The sequence below is a fragment of the Onychostoma macrolepis genome, chromosome 18, assembly GCF_012432095.1.
Source record: "Onychostoma macrolepis isolate SWU-2019 chromosome 18, ASM1243209v1, whole genome shotgun sequence".
NCBI lineage: Eukaryota > Metazoa > Chordata > Actinopteri > Cypriniformes > Cyprinidae > Onychostoma > Onychostoma macrolepis.
In genome coordinates, this window is record NC_081172.1 from 28365861 (window position 1) to 28379827 (window position 13967).

Sequence of the window (13967 nt, forward strand, 5' to 3'; positions counted from 1 at the left end):
TTTAAACCAAATGCTGTACCATTGATTTTCCCCCACAAGGAGTGTAAACACCTTTCTCGAGATCTCGAGAGAAATCCGCGCTGAGAAACTCCTCTAGCGGCTGCGCGTCGGCATGTTTACGTCCTAACTGATGGCATCTAGCGTTTCTTGTTTCAGCCGTTTGTAAGCTCTTTCAGTAGCTGTGGTCTACTAAAAGACTCAAAGGCATCAGAGCTAAAGTGGAGAGAACAAAGAAGCAGGTCTTTAGGAAGTTTTATTCGTCCACAGGCATATTCCCATTCTTTTCTCCTTTTCTTATCGCTAGGAAAGCAGTGAAGTCTTACATTGCATCGCTTCTTTTGTTGCCCTTGACTAAAAATTACAACCAAAAGCCTCACAATGTGGTATCGTATCAGTATTTTATTTTCTGAGTTGTGTTGCGGTAAAAAGCGCCAGTAGTTCACTGAGTGCAACCATTTGACGTCATCAACGCAGAATGTACTGTGCACATAAAATAATGGCGCCCCCCATAGTCCAAAAACAATGTCGATTTTTTCAAATAACATACATTTTCATGGGTTTTTTACTACATATTTAAATAAGAGACATAATTTACGTTATATTAAGCTATACATGTCTTAATACCCAGGGATCCCTTTAACTATGCATAAAACCCATCTTTTTAGGCTACTTGTACCAGATATGGGTGTCATGCCATAACATATTTTTTAACGCGACGCTTTAATGTGCATTTAATAAAAACATTGTAATTTGTAACTAATTATAACACTGTTATAACATTGTACAGATAGAAAAGCAAAGAACATTTACATTATCAAATACTTTTTCAAACACTCTCAAAAACAATCATTATAATCACTGAAGCTGTTTACACTGATAAATTACTATCCTACTTACATCGTACGCACATCTGCACTTTCTGATGAGAGAATTCCTCAGAGAGCAGAATCCAGTCAGAGCGGGAGTGAACAAAACACTGCGTTTTTGCGATGACTCATCTGAACGTCTCTGATTGGTCAATGATTGGAATGGTGTGTGATTGGTTATAATGCGCAGCGCTGTCAAAACGTGTTTGTTCTGGCTCAGCGCCATCCAGCGGACGTACATTTGAATTTAGCAGCTGATGCTGTGCCTCACTGCACCTTCTGATCAAGCCGGTGTGAATGTATGAAATATAAGAAAATATTATTCGGCTATTTTTTTTCTTTTGTCTTTTGGAAGCTACATTCAAAATCCACCTGGCTCAAAAATCTGAGGGGGCATGTGCTCCCTCACTTTGAATGGGCATGACGCCTCTGCTCTGGTCGATCCGTGAACGGGCGCGTTCTTCCAAGAGAAATGCCCATATAAGGAGTTCCACCCTCGTTTACGTCATGAAGAGCCACGATCGAAAAAAACTCTCCCAAACTTGTACGAACCCGGAAGTAAGGTTTTTGGCACAGAAATATTCTGTTATGCGTTCCAAATTATTTTCTGAAACTTTGTCCATGCTTAGCATGAGAATCCAACTCTTTAACAGTGTAAACAACTCCGAGCAGCTGAAACACATCTCTTCCATCTTTATTTGACCCTCTAACTCTAACACTCTCTATTCTAATTCTATTTTATCTATCTGTTAAAAACCACACACACTTGACCCTCTATCAATTGCATATTTATTCTCTAACCTGCTAGGTTTTCTTGAAAAACTAACACTAGATATCTATTTGTGTCTTTAAAAAAAAAAAAAAAAAAAATTTGCTACGTGTACTGCGTTAGGCTAACCGAGACTTGTCATAGCACATCGCACATTTCTTCTATTGTCCTCATTTGTAAGTCGCTTTGGATAAAAGCGTCTGCGAAATGACTAAATGTAAATGTAAATGAATGCATGAAACAGCATCGATCAGCTTTATTTGTAGTACTACTTTTGGACAATGCAAATTTCTTATTATTAAGCCTAAAATGTGTTTTAATGTCACTATTGATAAGAATTGTTAGATCTTTGAATAATATCAGTCAAGATATTTAAAGTGTACCATCACCATCATTTAAAGTGTACCAATGACAGGGGTGTCCAATCTTGCTGCTGAAGGGCCAGCGTCCTACAGAGTTTAACACATCATCCTGAACATTTCTAGTATTTCTTTCCTGTCAATGTCTGACTTTTTAACTTTCATCAAAACACACCATTTTAGGACTGTAGAAAAAACACATTAATATTTAATAGGCCAAGCTCTGAGACAGTTTATGATTGGCTCTTGACGCTAAACAACAATTATGCCTCAGGCAGTGTAGTTCAAGGTTAGCAAATAGGCTAAACAAGGATTTAAAAAAAATAAAAAATAAAATGTTAACCAAGAGTTCCCCACATTAACAGTGTGATTTTTTTTTTTTTTTTTTTTTAATTACGTGTATAAACTCAATATTTGAACATATTCAAGGAACTTTTAGAAGCAGCTGTTCTGGCGGCTGGATTATGGCGTGCAGTTGCTTAGAAACTCGACCTAGATGAGTAAACTCCTGGATTGTGACATTATACACAGGTGGTAAAGCTTATATCCACTGCCTTCCACGGACATCTGAAGACAGTCAGCAACCAGAAGATTAAAAATGAAGTGTGTATGTTGAAATCCACCACTGTGTTTGTTTAAAATCTCCAGGTTCAATCAGACATGAAGGACGGTAAGATTCATCTTTCTGTGGAGTGTAACCTCATTAAGAGTGATTAATTCAGCCTCATGACTAATATAGTCCAGAGTGACCCTGAGCTTCCACACAGCTCCCCATAGACCTCTTCATCCCGATTCACATAGTTAGTCTAGATAGGAGTCTGGACCATGTTGTCAAGGTTTCTCTGGTTAACATAGGCCAGTCAGCCCCTGCTGCTCACCTACACCATTTTGCAGGCAAAAAGCATCATTCTCCTTTGAAGGCCATTGAAAAACAGCTGTGTATTCTGACGTTGCAAGTATATCGTTAAACTGGAGTAGATGTTTTATCAGTGACAGATTATTTACACACACAGTTGCTACCCTCCAGGTAATATAGATCTCCTTAGCTTTGACTCACACAACAGCTGCTCATCCTTGTTATCAGAACACTACACAACACCAAAGCAAGAACCACATCACCCACACAGATAGACATGTTTGCCCTCAAGCTCACCTTAATTTACCTGAATGAAATAAGACAGACGGTAAATGTAGAGCTGTCACCTGGCACAGCACATCACAAATTCCCCTGAGAGGTGAGCTCCGAGCAAAACGCACTTCACCTGCGGTTGGATATTCACTTACTTTTGACAGCCAACTCAAAAGTTTTTGCACAACTTCTTCAGTCGCTTTCTCTCCTGTTTTTTTTTTTTTTAGTACCACTCATAACCTACTTAAGCTGTATTTTTGTTTTTTTCCACACTGTCATTCCTACCTACATTAGCTTTACTAATGTATCCATCAGTCCTCCTCTCACCATTCTCCACTGACGCATGTTCCACCGACCGTGAATGTGTGCGATGTTTCACCTGAAATATTTTAGACCATCAAATGAACCCTTACAATATGGCATTTGTAATGAAACTAGGTGTGAATCCACTGTTGTTTTTATACTGAATAATTTGTCTTTCTTAATTTAAATCTCACAGGGTTCCTCTAACCTCAGAAAATCTTTCCTCCTGTCTGACTCCCTTGTGCACACTGTTATAGTCATTTTAATGTTTTTCATGTGCCCATTCAAAAAGTATTTTCTCAAAATAATTTAACATAACCACTATTTACCTACACTAGGAAAATACAAGTATCGGATCAGGAATATGAGATTCAATATTCAATGACAATATTCAATCAGACCAGGGGCACAAAAAACCTGATCAGGAAATCCCTATTATAGAGTGATGTTTGACAGATGCTTTTTTTTCTCGCCTTCTATTTGTTCTCATTCAATATTCCATTCAACTTGGAAATATGTTACAATTCTGCAGTAAAGTTTTAAAGTTTTGATCATGCTAAAATTAGAAAAAACAGTAATGCATGGCCTCTCGTGGCTTCCGTAGTTTATCATACTGTGCAATCAAATTGCCACCAAAATGCAACATTTTGAAATGCTGTAAAACATTTTGTGCTTGCTGGAACATCACTGCAGCTCTGCCAGCTACCGTCACACTGTGCTATTCTGGTATTAGTCAACCTGTATGTACCCTGAGGGGACTTCCAGCAGCTCTTCGTACCAGCCACAGTTGTCTTGAGTTTCCCATGGATCCTATGAAGTATGATTCAGTGGTTCCAAACATTAGTAGTCTCAAGCCAATCAACCCCTGAGGCAAGGACCCCTGCTGGAATGCCAGAAAATCCGTCCTGCCCAAAGCTTTCTCTCAATAACCTAGCTGAGAGAGGGATATCCTCCCACTTTAAAGTCAGAGTCGATGCCGGGGAAAACATTACCATTTCTATCCCAATCCATTACACTGGTGGAACACCATCCAAAGAGACACCCTGAGAAAAGAACTCATAAGCAGCAGAGGAAAAAGCAGTTGCTCTAGTCCTCAGGCAGGCACTGTCTCCACCATTAAATTAGAGGCAGATAGAAAATCCACTAGTTTCAGCTCCGACAAGGCTGATTCAAGCGTTTCCATGTGCTGCCAGACTGCAGACATATCCGTTGGCGCTGAGACAAGTTGGATTTTGGCAGTATCACCAGAAACAATACCGCATTTAACGGCAAAATCACAATTTAATTAGTAAAGTCTTGGTTGGCTCCCGAATATCTTCGGGAAACAGAAAATTACATCAGATACGGCCAATTAAAGCAAGCTGGACTGAGTGTAAACATTCGGAACATAGCGATCTCAAACTCTCTGACTCTATATTAAATCCAGTTACTCAGAGATGTAAGCTGGAGGCAAGAATTTTTAGGAAACTAGGCCTTGGAGTATTTCGGCTTATACAATGAAGGCCAAAGGAATGATTTCAATCAGAGGGACTAATACATGCGGTTTCCTCTTCGCCGTTCATCCATCAAGGCTAAGACCTCCAATTAATGAAGCTCAAGAGATTTGGAAAAGAGGAGGGCTACTTGTAGACAGACGAGGAGATTATCACTTGGACAGCATTGATTAAAACATGATCAAAGAGGAAGGTGGGTGAGCCCTTCGTCTTTCTGTCGCTTTCTTCTCTCTGGTGCTCATCATTTGGACGAAGCTGAGAAGACACTTGAGGATTCATATGCTGCGTAGTGTTGACGAGGCAACTTTGCCGTCATGTTAATCAAACCCATGAGGACGCGGCAGGTCTCTGACAGTTAGAGCTGCTCGACTCACCACTTTTAGCTCACTGCGGAGGTACTCTGCATTTGAAATGAGAGCCATTAAGGGAAAGAGAGAGGGCAAGGAATGTTGCTAATATAATCTAAATTATTCTTGTGCAATCTTCCAAGAATTATTTAGGGCTTAATTAGCAGTGTTTGCTACTGTTTTAGTATGACCAATACTGTTCTTGAAGCAGTTCACCCAGAAATATAATATTTTTCATCATTTTCTCACCCTTACGTTGTTCTGAACCTGCACTACTTTCTGCCACAAAATGAAACACAAAAGATTTCTCAGTATGTCCAAGCTAACACAACACTAATACAATGATGCCAAACCTGGGTGATGAATCAGTGGATGTATTTCTAATAGAAAACAAGCTTGAATGAAACCTTCAAGGTTGCATTTCAAGTCCTTAGCCTAATGATTAAGCTTAACATAATGATCATCTAGTTTTACTATGCAATCAGCCTAATGTGCAATGAAAGACTTACACTGAACCTGAGCCATATTTAGACATCAATATATTTAAGAGATATTTGAATTTTGATTTAGGCCAATAAGCAGCTACAAAGCAATGAACAAGAAACCATTTAAAACACCTTAGCAACCACTTAAACATCATGGTAGCACTGGTTTGCACTGAGAAAAACCACTCAGCTTCTCTCATAAAAATCATCCCTGCTCAGTGTAGCCTATGTTAGAGTGAGCAGATACCCAGCCAGATCTCAGCCAGACACACACTGCATCCAAAACTGAATATGTCCTTACTATATGTGAAAAACATTATAGCAAGGAGTATGTCCATATTCACTGTATTCAAAACTTCCACCAAGATTCTGAACTGTGCATTCAATGGACACATTTACTATCCCATGAGGCCATGGGACAGAATTTATAAACAGCAGTATAGTGACGCATCGCATCGCCCAACCAGTACAACGGCAGAGCACAAGAGTTTCAGTTCCGTTCAAACAGATAGTCGCTGAATAATGGATTACATTTATGTTGTTTCTCATACAAGAGAGCCCCTGCTGATCTAGATCATGTTTCAGACTATTCTTAGTTGCTCCATTTCTTACTTTGAATTATTCTGAATGTATCTGTATCTGAATGGGATCTTGGCTTGAGTTCCATTGAATCGTTCTCTTCAGCTTAAAGGTGAAGTTTAATTTGAAGAGACAGCTGATGAGTAAGCCTGCAGGTTGACTTCTAAAAGATTGTGATCACTGTGCTTTCAAAACATTGCTCTGTTTGATGGAACACCTGAAGTTCTGGCTCAGCCAACAGGGTATGTTTTATGAACACAACTTTTATTAATCGCCAGAAGTAGAAAGCTAAAATGTAGGCTATAAACAAACTACATCACCTTCACATGACCATGTCACTACTATTAAGCTTCCAACAACTCTTTCAGTCTTTATTGATTTTTTTATTTATTGATTTTTTATATATCTCTGAACGTTTGAGTTACAATAGACTGCAAGTGTGTAAACACAACAAGGCTGTGAAAGCAGACTAGTTAGTAGATGAGTTTTCTTATTCAGTGTGATGACACTTAATGTCCCCGACAACCTCTTTAGTCCCATTTAGCCACACAAACACCATTTCCAAGACAAGTAAAAGCTTCTTTTTTTTTATCACAAGAGGTATTATTGCAGTCTGGTCTCATTGTTTATACGTAGGTATTAATACGTAACATTTACAAGCACAAAATATACATTTTTGTAAGTTTTTATTGATGCTAAAATGTACAATTGAGATGTATTTCAACGTTTAAAACGTACAAATCGCTATGTATTTTTAGCTAAAAAACGTAAAATATTTACGTGTCTTTTATACACTGCAAAAAATGCTTTTCTTACTTTGATTTTTTGTCTTTTTCCAGCCAAAATATCTAAAAATTCTTAAATCAAGAAGGATTTTCTAGACAAGTAAAAATTATTGTCTTTTTTTCAGAAAAAAACTAGTCAAAATTAAGTGAGTTTTTGCTTGAAACAAGTAAGAAAAGTAAGAAAAATAATCTTGTTTTCTGTTTGACATAAGACTATTTTTCTTACCCCATTGGCAGATTATTTAGCTTGTTTCAAGTAAAAACTCACTTAATTTTGACTATTTTTTTCTGAAAACAAGACAATAATTTTTACTTGTCTAGAAAATCCTTCTTGATTTAAGAATTTTTAGATATTTTGGCTGGAAACAAGACAAAAAATCTAAGTAAGAAAAGCATTTTTTGCAGTGTATCATTAAGATATTCGTATCAAGGCATTTTTATAATTGTATCAATAAGTCATTTATATTTTTAGACTCCTTAACCTACCCCAAACCTAAACCTACCCATTTTATAGCGAATATAAAAGGATATAAAACCGAAATCAATTGACCGAAATATGCAGGAAAATAACCGTTTTAGTAACAATATAGCATTAAAAATATTTTTATAGTCGCTGATCCCACTCCTACCTCTAAACCTAAACATAACTATTTCTGTACAGAATAAGAAAAACATGACAGAGAGATAAATGCAATTACAATCATTTATTTATTGCAAAAATGTCAAAAGCAGTACCAAAAGTAATCCAAATGATGATGCGTTACAGCCGCAGTCCTCTCTGATGGAATACAGTAGGTTTGTGTGAGGTGCAGAGCAGAATTTAAGTTGTTAATCGCTGACAATATTATCAAGATCATTTTCCCAATCCACTCTACGAACCCGTGAATGCGCGAGTGCATCATTCAAACACACCTCACCAGAAACACAGCGTGTTGCAATCTGTGACGAATGCGGGCGAGAGCCAATGAGCATTGGATTATCCTGCCGTAAAACCTGACGTTTGAATTTCTAACATTTGAATTTGTAACGAGCACGTCAGTCTGCGCGGGCTTTGCTCTTTACGGTCACTGAACTCGCTGCTCGGGATGGAGATGAAAATCGTCAAATAAAGGTTTGGATTTGGGTCTGTTCCTCGCAGTCGTATGGATTCGGAAGATTTGGATTACAGTGCACAAATAAAATTGCTTCATTTCGTAATTATGTTTTTGGTTTATTCTATAGTTCTATTGTCACAGCATGTCGGATAAAATGCCTTTTGTGGCCCATGGCAAACAAAGTAAACATTACATGACAAGTAAAGGTTAAACGATTGCAGAAATGTTATTTATTTTAAGGGTTTAAAGTGAAGTCTTGTTTAACATTATGTAGGCTATTCTTGGAAACGAGCTGGCAGCAGAAATCACACAGAACAGAACGAAATGTTATAATTTCATTATTAAGTAAACAATTTAATAATGCAATTGAAAACACGGTTATTGATATGACAACTAAAAACAACCACAACAACAAAAATAAATTAATTAATGCCGTGATAAGGATTCAGTTTTAGGTGTCATCAATACGTCAGTTTTGTACGTTTAAATGCTGAAAATACATCAGTATTGTATGTTTTAGTGCCCGTAAAAGCGTACGTAAATGTAAATTTTATAGAACCACATTTTACGTAAAATACATTAGAATTATCATGAGATCACGTTGATTATTGAGGTATTTTATGTAATAGAATACAACATGAAAATATCTTGAGCTTGTGTTATCCACAGACCTTATTTCAGGCATTTACCGAAACCCATTCAAAAATCTCATTGACTTCAGGATGATGGAACAGGAACTCATTTCTAGGTTTTGTCCTACAAAAATGTTATCTCTATACTATGTATTTTGTTTGGTGCTAGTAATGCATAAATTATACACTTCACTTTTTATTATTTTTGTTCTCTGTTTAGACCCCACCTTAGTGTTGTGTGGCTGTACCAGGTGAGCTACCGAGCAAGTTTACATTTCAGAAAAGCCAAACATATGTAGCTTGTTATATTATGCAAATGTGAAAATGTATTAGTTTGCAAATTATGCACTATTGAAAAAAAAGTGTTTTGAGGTCATAACATAGTATTGTGCAAGGAACTGCAAAAATGCAGTTCAAAGATGTCTTTATTAATCAATAATCTGCCACTGCAATCATAATTTGCAATAAAATTTGGTGTTTTACTACCACTAGTGGTCATTTCAGCTGGAAACTGCAGTGAGCTGTATGGTATAGTTATGCTTTTGCATTTTCACAAATATATAGTCAAAGGCACTTTTTTTTTCCAATGAGCCTATGTTGATTAAAACAGTTCCCAAGGAGCTTTAAACCACCATTATTTAAGTATGCTGTCACACACACGTTCTCTTGCCATTTCTCTTCCCTCTATTGCTATCCCTCCTTATCTGTCCGTCTTCCACTGCCATCTCATCTGCCGCACCATCTGTGCAGCTGTGATAAGTGCAGTGCTTTCTGTCTCCTCCCTGTTGTTCCCCCCAGACCCTTTCCCCCTTGCATTGCTGTTCGACTGACGCATCTTCCACTACTGTATGATTCGACAACACTTGTCTCCTGCAGTGGGATGGGTGTGCTATTGTAAGAGATGGACGCACTGTTATTAGACACCACAATACATCCGCAGTCCTAGCTGCTACAATACAAAGCATCAGTTCTGACATGGTATTTTCCACACAATGACAAAGCACTATGCAGCAGTGATGGCATATAAAATAAGACATTTTGTGATGCCAAAGTGGCCCCAGCTATTTGAATTTGGAACATTTTCAAACATCACGGTGAGGACATTTAATAGAATCTTAATCAGTTCTTCAGTGTATTTTTGTCTTAATATAAATATGAATTTTCACTTAAATCCATTTCCTTTTTCCACCAACAGTCAATAATACAGTACCTTTGTATTATAATACTGTTAGATCATATTAGTATATATCACTAATATTATGTTATGATAATACAATATATTGCTGATATTGCATATTTTATCATAGCAGACCATGTTAAGTTGAAAATGAAGCAGTCTGTCACGCTACAGTGAAGCTTCTCCAGCACACAATCCACAGTCACCCTCTTTCACAAACCTATATAAACGGGGTAAAGACAGCTATAAATCACAGTCGCCTTCCACTGAATGGGAATCGCACAAGATTATGCGGCTCAATCCAACTCATCAATAAACCTGTTTTATCGGCTGGAGACGTGCACGCCATAAAAACAACAAGAAACAACAAATCCTTTCATGACACAGCAATACAAGAGTGCTGTAACAACAAATAAAGGTGTACTAATCACAGAGTGTCAATACTTAACCCAAAGACAGGTAGAAATGAGGTTTACAGGTTTGTTAGGACCTGGAGAGCTTGAATTGTTGAAAAAGTTTTGACCATGCCAAAGGGCAAAAGCTGACTGCCAGCACTGTTTGTCATGCTGAGTGGCCATAACATGGGTCATTAAGACATTAAGGCTAAAGAGGTGACTGCTTTTCCAAGAAAACAGAAATTGCCACTTTGTGGTCAGAATTTATTCTTTAACTTGTCAAAGGCTGTTGTTAAATGTGGCATTTCATTTGAGCATGGTGGTTTGCACAAAACAGCGAGCGGCAAAAATGAACAGGTGACCATTTTGCCTTGAAAGTGATGTTTATACTGATGATGGAGAAAATCATCATCCCAGCAGAATGAACAACTCGAGCTATAAAATGACAAACCACTTATGTGATTGGCAATGGAAATGTACCAAATCATAAGCACAAGATGTTCTCAGAAAGACTGTGGGGCTGCAAAAGAAGTAGTTGGACAACCATTTTAAGCCCAAAGTTGTTTTTGAAGGACTGTGCAAAATGCATAATTTACTTCATTTTAATTCATGAGTGTGAATTTGAATTAAACAGGCCATTCAAAGAAAATCAACACACTCAGAAGTAATGTCCAAAACAAGCCTACGAGTTAAATAGTTAATGTTATGTGTGTATTGGTTTCCATTTACTCAAAAATGCATAAAACAGTTTATTTCAACATTTAATTTTGAAATTCAGTCTTAAGTAAAGCATGCTGACAACTGAAAAATCCACTATCCTGTTTATGCAACCCATTAATTCCACAAATAATGATTAATGTAGTTCAAGCAGAAATGAAATAAGTAACTTCAATTTTTACATAGGTAAGTGGAATGAACACAGTGAAAATAAGTTGTAACTTCAGCAGTTGTCTTTAGTGTTGTTGGGGAAAGTTACTGTTAAAAGTAATACATTACAATATTGCTTTACTCTCTAAAAAAGTAACTAATTGCATTACTTAGTTACTTTTAAAGGAAAGTAATGCGTTGCAATCAACTAAATTATTGGCGCACAACCCTGACGTTTTGCTCATCTAACATGAAGCAATAGCTGAGGCGAAGTGGCCTTTGAATATCAATGATTCCAATTCAGAGTCAACTTAAAAGCCTTAAAAAGAGAAAAGCAGGTCGAAAACAGCCACCATGCATATCAATGCCCACAACACAAACATATTGATATTCTAAAACTGAACTAATACATGATGAATGCGATAACAAACTTAGAACACTAGTCCTCGGGTGAAGAGACGCAGATGAAAAGCGATCTGAAAGAGTCAAATTATTTTTTAGATCAATGTGGCTTTATTTAGTGCGTGTATTTAGATTAAAATTGGTTTTTAGAATCTACTTTTTCAGCCATTATCTCGCCTCTAATTCTTCCATTGTAATGAATACCAAATGGTCCAGAGGCCACGGCCAATCGATGCAGCTCTGCCTGATCTCTCTGCGCCAGCGAGGTTTATTCAAACGCATTTGGGGTCAAAGCACTTTAGGGAAAGTCAGTGATCAAATGAACGGCCGTGCGCAAGTGTGTTTACACAGGACTGTAGTAAGCTGAATATGTACCGCAGCTCTCGCGTATTCATGCTTAAAGAGAAAGCTATTGATCAGATTAGCCTGTGGATGAATGTAGCGATTGGTTTGTCCTGATAAGCCACCTCTTTCTCAGCTTCTCTCTCTCTTTGTGTGGTCTGCTGTGTGGGAGAGGTGGCGGGATTTCTTCCTGTAGCAGAACCCTGAGCCACCGCTGGATGTAATGAGGTCTATGTGGACGTGCAGGAACACAGATGAGATTATAAAAACAGATAGAGGTCAAAACCAGGAGACTTTCTCAACCTTCTCAATTAAGAATTGTGAATCTTCACAGCTCTAGACACTTAAGAGTTTTCACAGCGCCTCATAGTTAGTGTATAGGACCTCCTGGAAATCTTTTGGTTCATGGTTCAAATTCAGGTTCCTACTTTTTACTGTGTAGTGCACTTTGATAAATTGTGTAATTTGTGAACCCAACTCTTACAGGTTTAACTATCACACTGTAAAAAGTGCTAAGTTGACTTAACTTAAAAAAAATTGAGGAAACCCGCTGCCTTAAAATTTTTAAGTAAATGAGAAAAGTTCACTTAACTTTTTTTAAAATTATTATTTACTTAATAATTTTAAGGCAATTTTAATGTAGTTTTAATGTAATTTTAATTTTAAAGTTTCCTAAATTTTTTTAAGTTAAGTCAACTTAGCACTTTTTACAGTGCATATGTGTTCAAAGATATATAAATCAGAAGGGTCTGTTGTAAAAAATAAGTACACTTTATCATGTGTAAAAAGAGTACTTATTGTGGAAATAATATAATTTAAAAGAATAATGTTTTTGGTTATGTAATTGCATGCTATGTACATTTGAATTAAAAAGCATGCTAGTTTATTTAATTTTTTTTAGAATATTTAAATATTCTAAATATTTAGAATAATATTTTTATTCTAAATATTTCCAAACATGTTAACTATATCATGATACATTGATTCTCAAATATGTGTAAATTAATGCATTTTGCACCTTAGATTAAAGCTTATACACTGAAAAAGTGAAAGTTGACTTAACTTAATAATTTTAAGGCAACAGGTTTCCTCAATTTGTTTTAAGTACATAATAAAAAAATAAAAATAAAAAAAAGTTAAGTGAAGTTGACAATTCAATTAACTTAATTTTTTAATTATCATTTACTTAAAGGCAAGGATTACCTCAATTTTTTTAAGTTAAGTCAATTTATCACTTTTTACGGTGTAGATTCTTCCACCAAACAATGTAGTTCCTCAGAAACAGTTGTGGTTGGAACCTATGGTTGAAACAAAGTGGTTGCCAAGCAACACACAAAGTAAAAAGGTGTAGGTTTGTAGTGTAATTTACAAAGGCTTCGAATGTAGCTCAACCAATCAGAATCAAGGACCGGAACTATCTATAAAGTTAGCTGATCTAACTACACATAAAAGCCGTCTTTTTAGGCGACTTGTACCAGATATGGGTGTCATGCCATAACATTTTTTTTAACATGACGCTTTAATGTGAATTTAATAAAAAATATTGTAATTTACTAATTATAACACCTTCATTGTACAGAAAGAAAGCAAAGAGCATTTACATTATCAAATAACTTTTTCAAACACTCTCAAAAACAATCATTATAATCACTGAAGCTGTTTACACTGATAAATTAATACTTACATCGTACGCATATCTGCACTTTCTGATGAGAGAATTCCTCAGAGAGCAGAATCCAGTCAGAGCCGGAGTGAACAAAACACCGCGTTTTTGCGATGACTCATCTGAACGTCTCTGATTGGTCAATGCATTCATAAGCTCAGTAGAATTGTGTGTGATTGGTTATAATGCGCAGCGCTGTAAAAAAAAAAAAAAAACGCGTCTGTTCTGGCTCAGCGCCAGCCAGCGGATGCAGATTTGATCACCTTCTGATCAAGCCGGT